Below are 18,516 nucleotides of genomic sequence, written 5' to 3'. Positions count from 1 at the left end.
CTGCCAAACATGTTCTTTTGATTAGCATTCAAAGTTGTCAGATAAGTTTCAATCTTTATAAAGAATAAGTAAAAATATATCAATTTTGTTTTGACAATATCCCAATTTCTTAGTTGAAAAGTTTATTATACTATTTTAATTGAAAGAAAATTTGTGTTCTTTGTAAAAGGTACACAGTATTACATCGATATCTGCTCAAACTCCTATATATGTCTATTTTTGTTATATAAGCTGTCTATTTTTTACTTCTTTTCCCCTGTATTACTATTCTGAATTTTGATTCGTTGAACTCAATTAGCAGCTTGAGAGGAGGCTTACAGTTTGGGAAAATATATTTTTAAGGTGTCAATTTTTGTTGTTATTGGCAAATTGACCAATGTTTTTATTTTATGTTCTAAAACTGTTATCAATAGTCTCTCATTCTTGAGATGATCTCAAGTTTAAATATATATATAAATGTATCAAGTGTTACTAGTAGTAAAAGAGATTCAATAATATCTGGAGGTAACCAAGGGTCAATCAATTAACCTCATGTAAGGGTGAAGTGTATTTTTATGGCTAAAAATAAAACGGCAAAACTTAATTAAGTTTGTACAATATTATTTGTTTGTTAATTCATCTGCATCAGAGAATTTATGTGAAATAAAATTGTACAATTAATATCTCTTTAAAAATATATATTTATATGAAATAAAAAAGTTTTTGAGTAAAAAAACTTGCTTAAAGTAAGTGATTCAGCCTGGGAGTGCTAATATATATTATAATATATAAAATATCTTTAGAGCTCCTATTTAAAGTATATTAGTGACTCTGATGTTGAATTAAGTAATTTAAAGCTGTAGAAGGTTCTATTTTAAGTCTGTTCGACTTACCGTACTCACATGATATGAGTTAAGATCGACCCAAGTCAGATTGGTTTCTATCTCCAGAGCTTTATTTATTTATTAGTACGAAAGTAAAATAACTAATTTTAACATTTTTTTAGAAATTAATTACTGAGATAAAGTTAATTTAGGACATGAATTATAAGAGTGATTGTAAGGAGGATAAGTGTGCTTAAAATCAATAGAGCTACCCCCCGTAAAAGATATCTAATACATAACGCAACCTCATATAGATACTTCACTATAGATTAATTAGAACTAATAAACTACCTTTAAAAATTTTCTGTAAGTTAATTGAAAAAAACAACAAAAAGAACCAGTTATGTTTGTGACCCCTCAAAATAAAAGTAACCTGGCATAACTATTCTCGAAGTTGAGTTTGGATTATACGATGAACTATCGTAAATTTTTGTGAACAAATTAACTTCTTTGTATATGAATACAAGGCACATAATTAACTCAAATATTTCTATCAAATATAGGCAGTAAAAAAAGGGATTTACTCTTTTTCTTGATTTTTGTTCAAGTTTGTTTTTATGTTTATGCAGCACAAATGCAAATATTATAAAGAATATTTGCATTATTATATGCAAATATTTCATTCTCTTCCAATGAAAATATACTTGTTAATAAAATATGTCAGTTGAAAAAAATTAAATACAAAATAATCCTGTAGGACAAGAATATCCAAGAGATACATATTGATATGGCTATAACTTAAGTATTTTTGGTCCTTAACTTAGGTTAATGTGTAATAATCAGCTGTTTCAATTAAATTTGTTCCATAAAACTTTAGTATTCTTCATGCACAAGAGTTTTTTTGCCATTATTTTCAATTTATGTTTAACTTATTGAATAAAGATAGCTGTGAAAGATTGCTTATAATGACGCCACTGGTTTATATTTTTAATACAGATAGCATTAAGAAAATCTTATTCTAAAGAATGGGTTCCAAGAAAATTATTGAATTGAAAAATATTCAATGTATAAATAAAAAAGATCTAGAATTTCTCTTTTTTCTGAAAAGAAAATACGTGTATTTTGTCTGTCTGTGTTTTTAAATTGTTTTCTCAAGGATAGATGTTTGAATTTGTCTGGCTGTATTGTGTCTCTATTGTTGAGAAAGTTTCGGTTTCTTCGTTTTTTTATCTTTCGAAGTCCGTCAATCCAAATAATTGATATCTCACTTGGAGGCGGGGTGACTCTAGGTAAGAACACTCCGATATTTACCTTTTTAGGATGGGTGTTTCTTCTAATGGAAATACAATGTCCATCTCGAATTATTTACAAGCATTGAAAAAGAATTTGGATTTGAAGGCTAATAGAAATAGGCTTATTATAGATCTGAAATCTTTAGACGATGGCTAATATGGTAATAGACCTACTGATTAGGATGTAGAAAACACTATATTTGAAATCCTGAAGCTTTATCAAAGAAATATTGGGGGAATTCAGATTTGTCCACGATATAAGAATATGATCATCGTAGAGCTTAAGGATGCTATTAATATCGGAGCGGTGTTAGCTCATGTAGAAGATGATTTTAGTAAAAGATCAGATGAAGAAAACCTTAAAAGGAAATGTGATAAGTCTTAAGGCCCAGCGAAGAGACAAAGACAGATATCTTATTATTTTTGAAAAGAGTGTATTGGTATACTCACCGTAAGAAGATATTTCTTTGATTGATATTGGAGACGCTATCAAGAAGTTTGGAGAATTAGGAGTCACTTCAAAAGAGTGCTATTTCCAGGATGAAAGACTTAAAGGAATAGTTTATGTGAATTTGATGATTAAGGTTACTTTAATATCCGAAATGTCTGGTTTTCTTCCAATTAAGGGGTTCAAAACTAGGGTTACGTATGCAGGACAAGAAATAACATGTGCAAAATGCTATAAATTTGGCCGTTTTGCGAGAGAATGCTATAATGGATTTGTTAAGTGGCTAGATTACATATAGACAATTGAAAATATAAACCCTACTCATTCATCAATAAGAACTGGCAAGAACTGTATATCAAGTATTAAAAAAACAAAAGCAAAATTAATGTGGTTACCCGGAGAATTTGAAGAATGTTTTGGAGAAGAGCAGGGGCATGTGTGGAATTGAATCTAAAAAAAAGATCGTGAAACTTTGTCACTCCCGGCATTAAAGAACAAATCAATCTGATAAAGTGGAACATATAGTGATCATGAATTGTAGACATTCTTTCAGTTTCATTCCCCTCAACATATAGTGAGCTTTTGAAGTAATAAGGAGACATAAAAGAATATAATGCATAAATAAAAAACATAAATACCGACTATGTATAAACATGGCTTGAAGCAAACAACTTTTAGGATAAAATCTAGTTCAAAACTTTCTTAGTATACATTCTTACGTAATGATTTAATTAAACTCAAGTATCTTGAAACTAATACTTTATTGATATTGAAATATAATTGATAACAAATTTAAGATTATGAATTTAATTTAACAATTGGACCATGCAATAATGATTTTCTCTTACCATATGTATGATGCAATTGGCTTCATTGATTAAATTTCTAAATTCAAATTTATTTCGACCAATAAAGTCCATGCGCCTAGAAGAACATACTCCATCCAAAAGTATTGTTACTTTTCGATGTTTCAAGGGAAGCGATTATAACCAGGACTTGATATATGTAATTGTAAAAGAGGATATCCCTGTATTTGAATTTAAAACTCTAGACAAGTTTCTCAAGTATTAAAAGCTTGCCATACAAAAACAGCTATCACGTACAATTCTTCTATATTGATAAGGGCTACAGTTTTCCTGGAGCATACAGTTACTATTAACTTCATTATTCATAGGTATCCTTTGACAAAAAATATGATATTCCATCGTAACTTAATCTATACGTTAGAGAAGTAAATGTAGCAGGCATTCTTGTCAATCAATTACAAATATTGAACTCCAATCCAATAATAATAAACTACACCATTTCAATTCCTTTCAGAGTCAAATCTCGATTCCTACTATTTGCTAGGTAATATTTTCCACCTCAACAGTAGCTAGCAATTATCAGTAGTAAGTACCCCTTTTTATATGTCCCAGTCTTAGTCGAACAAAAACTTTGCATCATTACCATATTCATAACTTTCAACCAAGGTTGTATAGGGTAGAATAGTTAGAATATTAATCCATTATCTTACTCAGTTTTTATCAAGATTTAAATACTTACCATAAGTTCAAATTTGAAAGAAAATAATCCATTCCTGGCTCATTTGTTTTTTAAAATGGCATTGCTCACAATAATATATGGGAAATAAGTAATGTCCGAATCTACATGTAGTCTTGTCTAGGGCAAGAAAAATATTAAACTTAAATGTGTACTGATAAAGGATGCCTTAAAATTTTTGTCGAGGTTATCATCAATAAAACCTACATTGTACAATCAATTATAAGATATATTTTTAATATTATACTCATATCTATCTATATTCGTAATTTTCATTCATTATTTTGCATCTTAAAATAGATCCTCCTCGTATCCCATAAATAATTATAAATTACTTATTTTAAATAGTAAATACTAAGTATAATTAAAGAAAAGCGTAAAGATGTATTAGATCGAATATTTGAACATCTCTGCAAATGAATCAGAAAAGTGTACTGCAGTAGAGGAAGAGGCGGACAAGCAAAGTGTATGTTCTCAGGTAACTAAAGAAGACAATATTAATCAATAGACAATAATAACTAAAGTTGATAATATTGTAGAGAAAAACGCGTGGAAGGAGAAGGGGGGGGGGGAAGACATATGGTATCATTGTTTAAAATACTGATGTGATTATCATCTGCCTGCTTTATTATGATTTTTGAGGGTATAACGGATGTATTTATTAGCAAAATGTTTAATGAAGATATACTACGTATAATTGACTTCGACGTTTTTTATCCGTTATAGTAGATTTGAAAACGTCACACTCCATGAAATTGTAATTAATTAGGAACCTTATTCTCAGAATAATAGCTAATGAAACGACAAAGTAGAGTATTTCGAAATATATTTGAAGTTCAAAGTTTAAAAAAGAAGGCTTTAATTAAATATAATCTACATACTAAAAAATATACCATCATACATTTATCTTAAATATACAAAATTAAACAATTAGAATCATATAACTAATAGCAATAAATTATATATACAGAATATTGAAATAATAGATTGATCCAAATAATATTTTCATGTTCTGACATCGGAATCCAGTTAAATATGTCATAACTTTAGGGTTGCAAAACACAAGCGAGACGTGGAGTTTAATCAAAAGATAATCACCCCTCTTCTTCATGTGGAAGTTGCTATATAAAATTGTGCACAGGATAGATATATCTCTACCGATGAGATCTAACTAATTATTAATAATAAAGTAAATGTCAAAATCATAAAATTAAACAATAAATATACTAAAAAAACCTAATGATCATACCCAAGTCTTTAAGCGAAAAAACTAGTCTCAGACAAACTAGTTGCAAACCATCCAAAGCCACTACCCCCGTTGTTGTGACCATTTAAGCAGTTGTTTTTGCCATTTAATGAGTTGTGTATCATAATTCTTGATATGTTTAGCTAAAATAGAATCACATTTTATGGTTAGATTTAAAAAAAATTGAATACTTACTGTGAGATAGTACAAAATTCAGAGTTCCCTTTCGATATTAGTAAATACTTTTTACTGATAACTTGATAGTGATTTGGTGTGGATGACTCAAAACATTTTTATATGTATTTTTATAAATGACATCAGTACCAACATCCTCCATTAATTTAATGACGGTTCCTCGGGAAGGGATAGGTTTACCCGTGTATTTCTCCATAAATTTTTTGAACGTAGATGATTAGCAATGGATAAGGTTATATTACATGCAATAAGCATCTTTGTGAGATCAGAGTTAAAGTCTGACTTGATGTATTCATCATTAACTTGATTTTTTAGATGAATATCCATACTCTTGATATGAGATGAGGATAATGAGTGGCGTGTAATTCTAGACAGGGGACTAAATGCATATTTATATGGATAAATCTGACAAGCCATCTGTTTCTCATCCGGTAAGTATTTTCCAAATTCCTGGGCCTCCATTTTCAGAAATCCAGACAGAAGGCGACGTTATTTTAGGCATTTTATTCAGTTCTCTATCGACTATGAGCATCTAATATAATATTAATATTGAATAATAAAGGCGGGAATGATAACGTTCTTGATTGATAGAAGAAGATGCATATTATTTAATCAATGATGCCATAAGTATTTCTTCTCTTCTCCTCGCACGCTTTTCTATTCTTACCAAAATTATCACCCTTAATAATAACTTAGAACGGTAAAAGATGTGTCCAATATCGGCGAAGTCAAGGTTAATAGAAATACAAGTTTATATCCTAACGCGATACAACTGATGTTTGACTTCCACCACGCTTTTAATATTGACGTCATAGTAAATGATTGGTTACAAATTTTGTCAAAATCTGGTTTCTTGCCCAGCAGTCGCTATGAAATATTAAATTGAAAATTCTAGCAATAGTGATGACATAGACTATGAGTGGTTGCGTATTTTTTCAAAACCTGCCTGTCTTGCCCAGCTGTAGGTACAATACATCAGATTGAAAATTTTAGCAAGGCTGATTACATGATGGTATAACCTTGTATTTCTATTAACCTTGGGCGAAGTGTCATGGTAAATGTTTCAAATAAAGACGTGTAAAAAAATACTCAACGAAAAAAATTGATACTTCTGCATGTTCCATTTCACAAATAGGGGAAAAGGGAAAATTATGCCTTCTAATACGATGAAAGATGTGATGAGGAATTGCCAAAACCCCAAAAAAGAAAATAAATGTGACAATAAGCAATTACATTAAATGAATGAGAAGTACGTCAGATTTTCCTGTAAAAGGTCCACTCTAGACTCGAGGATCTCACCCGATAGCAATAATCTCCGCTCAAACTTAAAAAAAAAAAAAAAAATCAGGCTCAGTATTTGTGTCTCATAATATAGATAGTGGGTCCAAGCCTCGGATAAAGTTGTGAATAGATAATAATCGTTATAAAGGAGCTAGTTTTATCGTTTATTTATGTCTTGTTTTGTTTTTTAAATGATGCATTTTAAACGACTTTCCTGAACAATAACTTTGCCTGAGATGTATTATGACATTCTATAATATCCCTTTTTAATGAGGTTTTTATATCAGGATTCTAGAGTTATGTTCTATTATTATTTAAAAACCTATTCACGAATCTGAAATAAGCTTTTTTGTATCAAACCTGGCTTTTGAGAATTTTCTATTTGAGTATTTTTACTGTTTTTATAAGTTTTTTAAAAATACATTAGCTTTGACAACTTAGTTTGTCACCGAAAATATGGTCATGTCTCTCAACGAAATTGAGTAACTAGGATAAAATAACATTGACCAATTCTCTATAAACCTCTATATTTTAAGGGTTTTGTTTGAGAAGAAATAACGTATCGTTTTTGTTTTTTTTAAATTAGTAATATCCCAAAAGAACACTTTTGCAGTGAAAATAACTCAGATTTAATATAGAAAGAGTATTTGGTTCTAGCATGTCGATATTGATTTTCTTTCAATTTGATTAAAGAAATAATCAATAAGAGGTTGATAAAATATTAAATAAAAGCTTTATTGTTCATCCATTTATATTTAGACATCTTTTTCTTTCTTTCTTTTTTTCCAATATCATTTATTATCCCAGAGTCTTAAAAGTTTTACCAATTAACTTAAAAAAATCTCTGCTTAAAAAAAAGTACATTAGATCCTGTAGAACAAAATACTTCTTTGTAAGTGAAATCCTAAATATTTACGCGTTTTTTGGCGTAAAAACCATTCAAATCGAGGCTTTATTTCTTTTTAAACGAATCCTTTAAGTCAACATATGATGGTTTTGTCTTTAAAAATTGTATTTTTCCAGCATTGCATCATATTATCAAATATATAGACAATATTTCCCCAAAAATTACATAATTTGATGATTTAGGCTACAGTATCTCTTATTTGTAACTGTAGTGATTTGATTTTTGTGGCAGAAAAAAAATTTAGTTTTGTCAATAGAAAAGGAAAATATGTTTGTTTTATTGAGCTGATGTTAATTAGAGTCTTAATGCAGTGGTACAATAAGGGGGGTTCCCTTTTCCCCATGCTCTACAAAAAAACTATTCCTTTTCATTACGAAAGAACATGTTGCTAGCTTGTTAAAATAGTTGGTCCAGATGGAATAGATGTAATAGAGACTGTTTGATTTACAATAATATCCACTAGGGGACCTTCTATCCATTCAAGGCAGACAGGATCTCAAACTTTAAATACTAAGATGAAGTCCAATCTTTGTCAAAAAATTAAAATTACTCCGTAATATCATTTTCTCGCGTTGTAAACTTGGCTTCGAGCTTGGATTTCTCACATTTGATAATGTTTTTAGTCAAAATTATCCTTTAAAATCCTACAGAATTTTACTGTGCATCTACAGAAAAGACCTGCCGGACGCTAAGAGTCACAATACTATAACGCAGCGCCATTTGTTCAATAAAAAACATTAAAAATAAATTTATAAATATTCTCTAAAAACATTTTAAATTGACTAAATTCAACTTTTATAACCCATTATTCTTATTGTGGTTGTAATATCTCTATAATTTAATGGTCCACCTGGCTCGTGACTTTATCCCTATGGTTTACATTCCTTATTTAAGAAGAGGTTTTATTTTTTAAGAGAAATAAGCAGTAAAAGCATTCGTGAAGATTCTTAAAAGATTATTTTTTACTTATTCATGATAATGTTACAATTTTTGATATATATTATTCATACATATATTTTTCGTTGGGAAATGAAATTTAAATGTAATTGAATAGGATATAGTATATGTAATTATGGTACCTATGTGAAGGTATATTCTTTTTGTCATTGGGGGTCATTTTTTTTGGAGGGGGGGTCAAATAAAAAAATGTTTAATAAACATTGATGAAAATAATTAAGTGAATCAGTTTGGTCCCGGAAAAATAAAGACAAGTTTACTTAGTAGTACTGAATAAAAACATTACTTAACAATTGTTTTAGTCAAGTATAGAAGTTAGAAGTAATAAGGATCAAAAGGCAATCTATGGTTAGTCCCTGGAACTGCTGAAGAGTTAGTTAGAAGACCAAGTACAGTGTGAAAATAAATATTATGGATAATTACTACTTCAGAAGATAGAATGGAGATTAAGTGATGAAGAGCAGAAAATTAGAGCCTTAAAGTAGCTCTATCTACTTTTAACCTCCCCCCTCCCCCAATTTCGTCCCCAATACCTGGAATAACCTAAACCCCCTTAATAATAAAAGATGCGCCTTAAAGGGATAATTGTTCTGAAGGCAAAACGTCGTAACTTAAGAAGTTAGTTTATTATTGACAGTTAAAAAGATTTGACGTCTTTTGGTGTGATCTACAATTTTCTACTATTGGGACAAAATAAAAAAGGAACTGCATTGAATGCATTTGGGAAAATGAATTAAGAGTATAGATTCTATTTGAATGGTCATATCGGAGCCAACTAATGTTTTATTAATGGATATTATAAACCCGTTTTCGGCACCCCTTGGTCTGCAAATGGACTTCATATGACACTTTAACTTAATATATGTTCTTTAACTATCAAATGAAGTTCAAACATAAATAAAACAGTATTTACAATCCATTTGAAAATTTACCTTTCAAACTTTTTATAAAATTAAAGAAATATAATATTTTGTTGACTGTATTTAAATAGATTATATCTTAACTTTTTATATGAAACAATTTATACATTCGATATGTTTCATTAAAACTTCAAAATAAGGTTATTATTTTTAGAGTAAGGGATTATAACTCAAAAAATATTTTTAATATTAGTGGAGGTCTTGTTTTAGATCTATTATCCGGAACTGGTATGACTCCCACATAGTAAAATTTTACATAACATATGTACATGTTCTACGCTCATTTTTATTGTCAAGACGCATCTTTCGCGGGGTTTAAACCTTTGCTATCTCAATTTTTATTTTTGAACAACACCCTCTAATATATATATTTAAAAATATTTTACAATATTTTCCCTACCCTGATGCTATTTCAATTATTGAAGGTTCTCCAATCCATCGACATTAATAGATTTTCTCCCTGCAAAATCATGTAAAAAGTAGTTGTCGTAGACAAGGGTCTTAATTCAACACTAAAATAATTTACAATCCTCCCATCTCCTCACACTCACCGAAATACTCATCACCATCTATAGTTAACATTACTGGGTATCTTTATCAAGTCTAGAAATTTGAGCAATACATATTTGGCGTTTTATATGTTTGGGAGTTACAAAAAATCGAAATGACCATTTCCTTGATTATTATTTATTTATTTTTCAAACAGTTTTCAACTTATAGTTATATATATAATAATTTTATGAATTAATCTGTGAATTTTAAAATATTTTCTTAATAAAATTAAATTTTTTATGAAAAACTATGAATTTTTTTTATAAAAAATATGTGAATTTGTTTTCAATAAAGTACATTTGAATTTTTTTTCTAAGACTTATATCTTCAAATTTTTTTATTTTTTGCATTTTTTTGCAATTTTTTGTTTCCATTTAAAAAACTTTTCGTTGAGAGGTTTTTAAGGGATATCTTTTTTTTATACTAACAGATGTTAATTGTTAATTTGCTTGTTATCCGGTTTTTTTTTTACTTTTAACGATTGATTTTTAAAATATTAGTTGAAATTCTAATCCAGGAGCAATAAATTTAACCTATAACGTTTATTCATGTACTTGTTATACGATTAATCCGGTTTATTTATATGCGGATGTTCTGTATAATATATAAACCAAATAAAGAATGCTAAAAAAATATGAATATATCATTATAAGATGTATGATATTCCTAATATTATATCATGATACAATACAAATATTGTTAAAGCCTTAGAAATTAACACTGTGGAATATCTAAATTTTTTTGACACATGTCTAAAAACTATATTTAAAAAGTTATTAAAGTATTATTATAGAATGTTCTTTTTAACAAACCAAATCTTTGAAGATGTACAATGTACATATACAATACGCAAACCCCTATTTCATAGTACAATACAATTAATTCTGACTTATTTAGTACATATTTTTCTTTTAAAAGAATCCGTAAATTAATCGCTCAATGTTAACAATTTAATAAAATATAACACTTAGGTGATGACTCAGAATGATGGATTGGCTCCAGTTGATTTTTATTCATCTTTCAATTTCCAGGAGAAAGATCAGAATACATTACAAAAGTTGCCATTTCATTATAGTTTCAACTTTGTTTGGTGATCACCATCATGTACTTTTGAAATGCCATTTATTGATTCTCTCACTACTTTGTCTAAGAAATCATTTAATACATTTCTGAGATTTTTTTGGGTAAGATATGATCAAGCTTTTGATGATATCAAAATCTTCAAATCCAAAGACATATTTTCTCTGTCGATAGAATCATTCGGTTAGTTTGAGAAGAGCAATTACTTATACAATTATGTTGGAATTAATTGAAATACTGGCTGGCTTGGAAATATCTAGGATATCTAAAAGATTTTTTTTTTAAGTCTAGATTAAGTTACTTCATTTTAAGTACTAATTTTTTGTAACATTTGTGGATGTTACTAATCGAAGGCAAGTACAGTGGTTCTGATCGTTGAGTATCCGTAGTATTTCGTTGGGCAATAATTTGTTTTTCTTCAAAATGAAAAATAAGGATTATATTTTTATGTATCACTTGAGAAAAGGAACTTAAATGAAACTTCTGAAATTCAACAGCATAACTTTAAAATTCAAACTTCCAAAGCTCAGCAACATAACTTCTGAATCCTTTAAAATAGAAAATGTCGTTAAAAAAATCATTTTCAAAGTAATTATAGAAGTAAAAAAACACCCTTTAAAGACTGAAACATTAGAAACATAATTTTTCGAATAATACAATAGAAAAACGAATTAATATCTCATCCTAAAAATTGGATATCCTAGGACACACACTAAAATAAAAATTTAGAAAATTTTTTTAAGACCTTAAAACTATACTTTATGCACTTAAAATGTTATATAACTATAGCTTTAAGCATAAAAATACATTAAGATCATGACATTCCTGATATTTTTCTTATTACTTTGAAAAAAATACGCATTCAAGGGTGAAAAAGTAATTTGGGGGTAGGGGGAGTTGGTTGGCCGGATTTTTTTTTTTTTTTTTTTTTTTTCAAAGTGCTTGAAAAATCGTTTTGCATCTGAAAAGTTGGCTGGAAATTGAATTTGATTTTAACCCCACCCCTTTTTATACTCTCCCATATCATTCAACCTAGGAGGCTGAAATTTTGTATGACCATGGGTCCCTCTTTTGAATTTGGACAAGCTAAGACCTAATTAATTAATTTGACCATTTTCAATATGATTTCCCTCTCCCTCCTTGGCCGAAGCAACGCCGTGTAACCCTCTAATGGTATATATAAATTTATAAAATTGTCCATTATGGAAAGGACATATAATTTATGCATATTTACTTCATAGACGATTCTTAGGTCATATTGATTAAAATGAATACTATAATGATTACTTATAATTAATCAGTGAACATTAAAAAAAAAAACCATGTATATATTTATGATTGTTTTTGTTTTTTTTTCAACATTTTTTATTTGGTGTATATATTATATAGAATTTACATACATAAATAAACCCGATCAATCAAATTAACATTATAGTTTATACTTAATGCTCCAGCGTAGAATTTCAACTAAATTTCTAAAAATCAATCTTTAAAAAAAAAAAAATAGTTAACATGCAAATTAACAATCATGATAAAATATTTGTTAAAATTTCTTAATATCCTTTTTAAAATACTTCTATGATTCCGTCAACTCGATGGAAGGTACCAGATTTCTTCTCCTGCAAAATTCCATGACTCACATTCTGATTTAGGAATTTTCATAGTCGGAGAGACATTGCGGGCTGAAGATGTCATCTCAACTAATCTACCTGAATTTGTTGATAGCTAGTTAGTAGGCTGGAGATGAGGGTTCTACAATTAAGAATTGCAAAGTCCAGAATAATATTTTGAAGAATTAACAAGTGAAAATCTTATTCTACCATCGTTGAGCAATTATACCTAATTTAAATAATGAATTGTTAAAATATCGCGTGTCATTGTGGGTTCCTTTAAATTTCTAAAAAATAACTTTTTATTTATATTTTGTCAAATTATTTCATTTCTAAATGCAGGGGTGAGCATCCAAATTATTTTCTGAGCTGAGCCCCAAACTGGAGAGATTAAAGATGTAATTTTGTTGTTCAGATTAGTCCCTATCATAAGCCAAATGTACAGTTCTCGATTCATTATACTTCTTCTCCATTCTACTACAAAATTTCTTGAAATATCTACAAAAGTTTTGGAGTAAATTTTAATGACAATACGAGATAGTTGGGCTACTCCACACCTTTATGGGATTTAGTTCTTTTCATGGCTTCGATATATTTCTTATAAAAAAAACAATTAAGCCATTTGTCTTCTTCTAAAATAGCCTTTTTAGCTAGTTGCGTACTAGCTGTAGCCTTATATAAAATTAAATTTATAACCAAATTGCTATAAAAGTCAACTCTTTTTTGAATGTTGAATCCTTTCCAAAAAGAAATTATTTTGTTGGCAAAGGTCCGAATTTCGTTCCAGTTATCTTCATGAATACCACTTTATTCCATTTTATACCCAAAGTTTCCACCATTCTTCTAACTTTACAACTTCCGACTTTTAGTTCCTCTTCTGGTTTCCAGGGGCCTATGGTGAAATAAAGGTCTTATTTTTATTCACAGCTATTCCTGTTTTTTCTTGAAACTTCCAAAAATAATTCAGAAAGACTTTTATTCTGGCAATCAGCTGGGACACAAAATTCGCTTCCGCGGTTTAAATTACATCGTCTGCATACACATCAATAATATACTGAGATCCCTCAAAGCTAATCCCAAAGCCTCTGTACCTCTTTGTAGCACCTAAAACGAGTTCTTCGATTGCAGCTATGAAAATAAGTGAAACCAAGGGGGTTCCCTAAACGAAAGCTTTTTTCTAAGATGATTGGCTGGCTTTCTACTCCATCCAATGGACTAGAAAGTGTCGTTATATGGTAAGGCACGTACTGGTTAAATGAACGTTTCGAAAGAAACTTTTTTACGAATCTAAGAATTTGCCTATGTGAAATAGAGTCTAGAAGCTCTTTGCAGAAATATATTACTAATATTGCTCCAAACTTCTTCCTACTTTCAATTGTTTCAATTCCAGCTTGAATATTGTGTGAAACATCGGAAATTTTCCTATTCTTTGAAAATCTTTTTTGTTCAATCCCATTTTTTTTTCTAAAAATTGGTTGCATCTGTTTAGCCAATACTGTAGATATAATCCTATATGATTAATTGAGAACAGTAATTGGTCTCCAATTGCTATAATTTGTCCCATCTTCTTTGTTCGGAATCAATGCAATTCTTCCTTTTGTATGTGATTTGGGTAGTCGTCCAACCTTTTCCATAGAACGTCCAATTTTTAAAAGATACGGCACAACTTCATTGCTAAAAATTGAATAGACTTTACCCGAGACTCTATCTGGACCACAGGCTTTATTATCCTTGAAATACTTTCCTATAAAGTAAGAAATAATATCTTTTATTTATAGTTATGCTGGTATTAGGAAAATTGAACACGGCCGAAAATTGCCTGAGGAGGAATATTGCCACCAAAAAGCCTAGCTTTTATTAGCTTTGAGCATACGAAATTCTTATAACTAAACTTATGAAACTCTTGAAATGTCCCCAAATCAACAAAGTTTTTTTTAGAGACAATTTAGTTTTTTGAAAATGTATTTGTTTCAGCTACTTTTATAATTAAAAGACTCATTTAACAATATTAAGTTTCTAACTGCATTATATATATTTTTAAGAAAGATGGTTAAAATGTATATTTATCTTTAACCTTTGACAAAAAGATTACTTTTTTATTTTTATACACAAACTCATAAAAAAACCAATTTCTACATTATATTTTGAATTCTTAAAAAAACTTAAAAAAAACTAAAGTGAATTTATCTGTGATACAATTGTTATTTTTTCCTAACCCCTCTAGGATAAAATTTTATGTGTTCCACCTTGGACAATTTTTTATTATGGATTATGCTAAATAGGTTTACAAGTGAGTGTGGAATGATCATTTACACATGTTGAAATCTGTATTCTTCAAGATATATGGTTCACAACATTCTAAAAATTACTGTTTACTGTTTAATTAATCCACACTTTTATTATCAAAAAATATTATACCTGTATATTTTATTTGTTTTCTTTTTGACGTAAAATAACTCAACCTGCTTTCCACTTAGTCAAAAGCGGGAAGTAAAAAATTTTAACTTTACTTTATACAATTCAGTTTGAACACACTAAATTTGATACATTGTCTCTATTCAAGGTAAGTGTGTACTTCCTTAAATAGCATAGAAAATGGACATTAAAAGATATTTTAAAAGAATTTAATATTCATTTTACTTTCAAAGTGTACATTATTCTTTAATGCTAAAGTAAAATTTGGATAAAGTAATGTAATAAGAGCTATTCACCATTTCATATTTAAAAAATGTTTATTTTTTCAAACAATCTCAAAAGGATGTATACAAACATTCTCAATCTTAAAAGCTATTAACGTCTCACTTTTAAGAACCTGTTGGGAAAAGTGCGTTCAAGTAGCTTAAACAAGGGATTACTCTATGCATGGAGTGCACACTCATGCTTCTCTTTCTTATTTGAAGAACTCAAGGCTCGTCGTTGCTTGGGTTAATAAGGGAACAGTTAATCACATTGACAATGGCCAATGTTACTTTCTCTTAATGTTTAAACCACTTTGGTGGGGACAAGCATTATTATATATTGCCTGTAATGTATATATAATGTATTATTATGAATTTCAAAAAAAAAAACATAATAATAATTGGGTTATAAGCTTCGTATAACGTACCAACATATATGCATGAAAAAATTCGTATAGACGAGAAGTCCATCTTCTATTTTAGCCACAAAATTGTCAAATCAAAATTTGTGAAGATAATTGCAAAACATTTATTGGCATTGAAGAGACAAATACAAACTAACAAAGATTTTTTTTCGTACTTGCGAAACAAAACAAGCTATGGAGTTCGATCCAAGGTGATTCCTAAAGAAAGAAATATATAATGTATGTATATGGATTTCACAATCAGATTCCTAAGTTAAATGGAGTAATTGTAATACTATAATTTTTGCTTATACTTAATCAGTGCAACTCAATCTAACCAATTAAAGGAACATTAAAAAAAAAAAAAAGGAACATTAAAAAAAAAAAAAAGTTATGGAGAATAATGTTGTCGAAAAAATAACGCTAGATAATTGGTTCATTTTTGCAATTTTTTGCAAAAAATTATCTAAAAAATGTTCTTTAAATTAAAAATACTATATTATGATATGGTAATAATTTTAAATTTATTTCCAATATGTATAATTCTGTGGTATTTCTTCTGAAAATAAATTAAAGAAAATGAAGTTTGATGAAAAAGAGAGAAAAAAAGGAAAAATTTGCCTAATTATTCAGAAAATGACATATGTTTCAGTTAAACACAATATTCCAGTGTGAAATCAATTGTTTTTGCACCTAAAAAAAAGTGCAAATTTCACCGATTTTTTTTCTTTTTTTCCCCTATAACTTGGCGGATTTTAAATAAATATAAAGAATGACATCATTCGTATTGTTGTTTGTTGAGACGCCAGTTACTATTAGATAAATAAATACACACCATATCTATTGTCTTCAACGAGGCCCCAACCTGTTCCTTAATGTTCTTGTGTCGTTTTGTGCAGGCCTTGGTCTCCACGTGCGCCTAGATAGGGAAGTCTAGTGGGTTCAGATCTGGGCTCTGAGGGGGCCAGTAGTCCTTGGCCAAAAGTTCATGTTGTCCTTGAGCCACTCCTGAGCTCTTTTGGCAGCGTGGGTGGGTGCTCCATCTTGTTGAAACACCCAAAGAGAGTTGCCGACTATGGATTTGATCCACGAAAGGACCTTGGACGCCAGAGTCTTCACATAATCCTCCGCTGTTAATCTGTAGCCAGTGGGGAACCATACCGGCTTCATGACCTTCCCGTTGGATCTCCAAAAATCTCCAAAGCTCACAACACGGTCATTTTGCCTGTTGAAAACAGGATCGACCGTAAAAGTTTTCTCATCTGAAAAAATGATGATGCGTCCAGATGAGCTCTTGATATAATTCAAGATTTTCTTGGCACGCTGAAGTCTGACTTTTCGCTGACGTTCAGTTAGCAGAGGGCTTTCAGTACGCCTCATGGACTTTCCTCCAGCCCTTTTCAATGCCCTTGAAACAGTTGATGTCGACGTTCCCATCTTTCTGGCCATCTCGGCAATGGACCTGTTGGGAGTCCTCTTGAACACTGCCTTTACTTGCCTTGTTGAGACAGTGGGCTTCCTGCCAGCTCCAGGGGAATGCTTGAGATCACCCCCAGCCTCCAAGCGTTTGGAAACGTTGTAAATTGTCTTCAACGAGGCCCCAACCTGTTCTTTAATGTTGTTATGAGGCACTCCTGCTCGGAGGAGGGCTGCAATTTCGATCTTCTTTGTTTCCTGATTGGACATGGTCTCACGTGTGGAAGTTGTTACGCTCTCACAGGAAGGATTTTTGTTTATTTTAACAGTAAAAATACGAAACAATCAGATTGGTTGCCACTAAACCTCTTAAAAAGTATATTTACGTCATTGGTAAATAATTTTGCACTGCCCGGTATATATATAGATTTTTTAAAGCTGCATTATGAATGGAAAGAAGAAATTGAATTAGAAAACTTTGTTTATTTATAATTCTTCTTATGATCTCAACGAAATATATCAAGCGTTATATTTTTTTCCTAAATCCAATTATTTCTATTTTTTTTGTTCAATTAGTTATTTCATTTCTTCTATACTTTAATAGAAAAATGACTGTTTTTTCTTCATTAACTAAAAGTGTGTATTCTATATTCAGGGTGCACAGGCTATCTCTATTGGGGAATTGATTTATTTTCAAATCCAATTAATTATTTTTCCAACCAGCTATCAGATCTAAAAAAAATAAACCACATACTGCAAGCTTGATAGATATTGATTTATTTTATTTACTAAAATCATCTCCAACCTCAATTACAGTCTTTATACAAGTCAAAAGAGCATGCAAGCCTTAGTTCCTTGGTAAATCCTGGAATTATCTCTTGATTTGACTAAAAGTTTCGTATTTATTGTTGCAGATGGTTTGGTTGGTTTGTTTTTCGATCGTGACCCTCCCAAAAAATATATTAGATGCCAAAAGTCCGACGATATGAAGTCTTCAATGTTTTCTTAGAGCTATTTGATACTTTGGCATGTGGCAGTGAGCTGAGTCTTGTTGCTACATGTCCGGGTACTCTTTGGCAACCATGTTGAACTATGGCTTCATCTTGGTCTCTAGCACGTCCAGGCTGTCGCTTCTGGTGCAGATTCCAAGGGGGACTCCTTGCCTTTTCCCAATAATTGGAATAA

General features: G+C 30.0%; 1 protein-coding gene across 1 annotated transcript in view; it reads left to right on the top strand.

Annotated features, from left to right (window-relative positions):
• The window catches only part of LOC121131851 (glycine receptor subunit alpha-4), a 185,715-nt gene that overhangs the window by 82,265 nt on the left and 84,934 nt on the right, over positions 1-18,516 (top strand). The gene's annotated exons all lie outside the window — the stretch shown is intronic.

The sequence above is a fragment of the Lepeophtheirus salmonis genome, chromosome 1 (genome assembly GCF_016086655.4).
Source record: "Lepeophtheirus salmonis chromosome 1, UVic_Lsal_1.4, whole genome shotgun sequence".
Taxonomy (NCBI): Eukaryota; Metazoa; Arthropoda; class Copepoda; order Siphonostomatoida; family Caligidae; genus Lepeophtheirus; species Lepeophtheirus salmonis.
The sequence above is the reverse complement of the archived record's forward strand: the minus strand, read 5'-3'. Positions and strand labels throughout refer to the sequence as shown.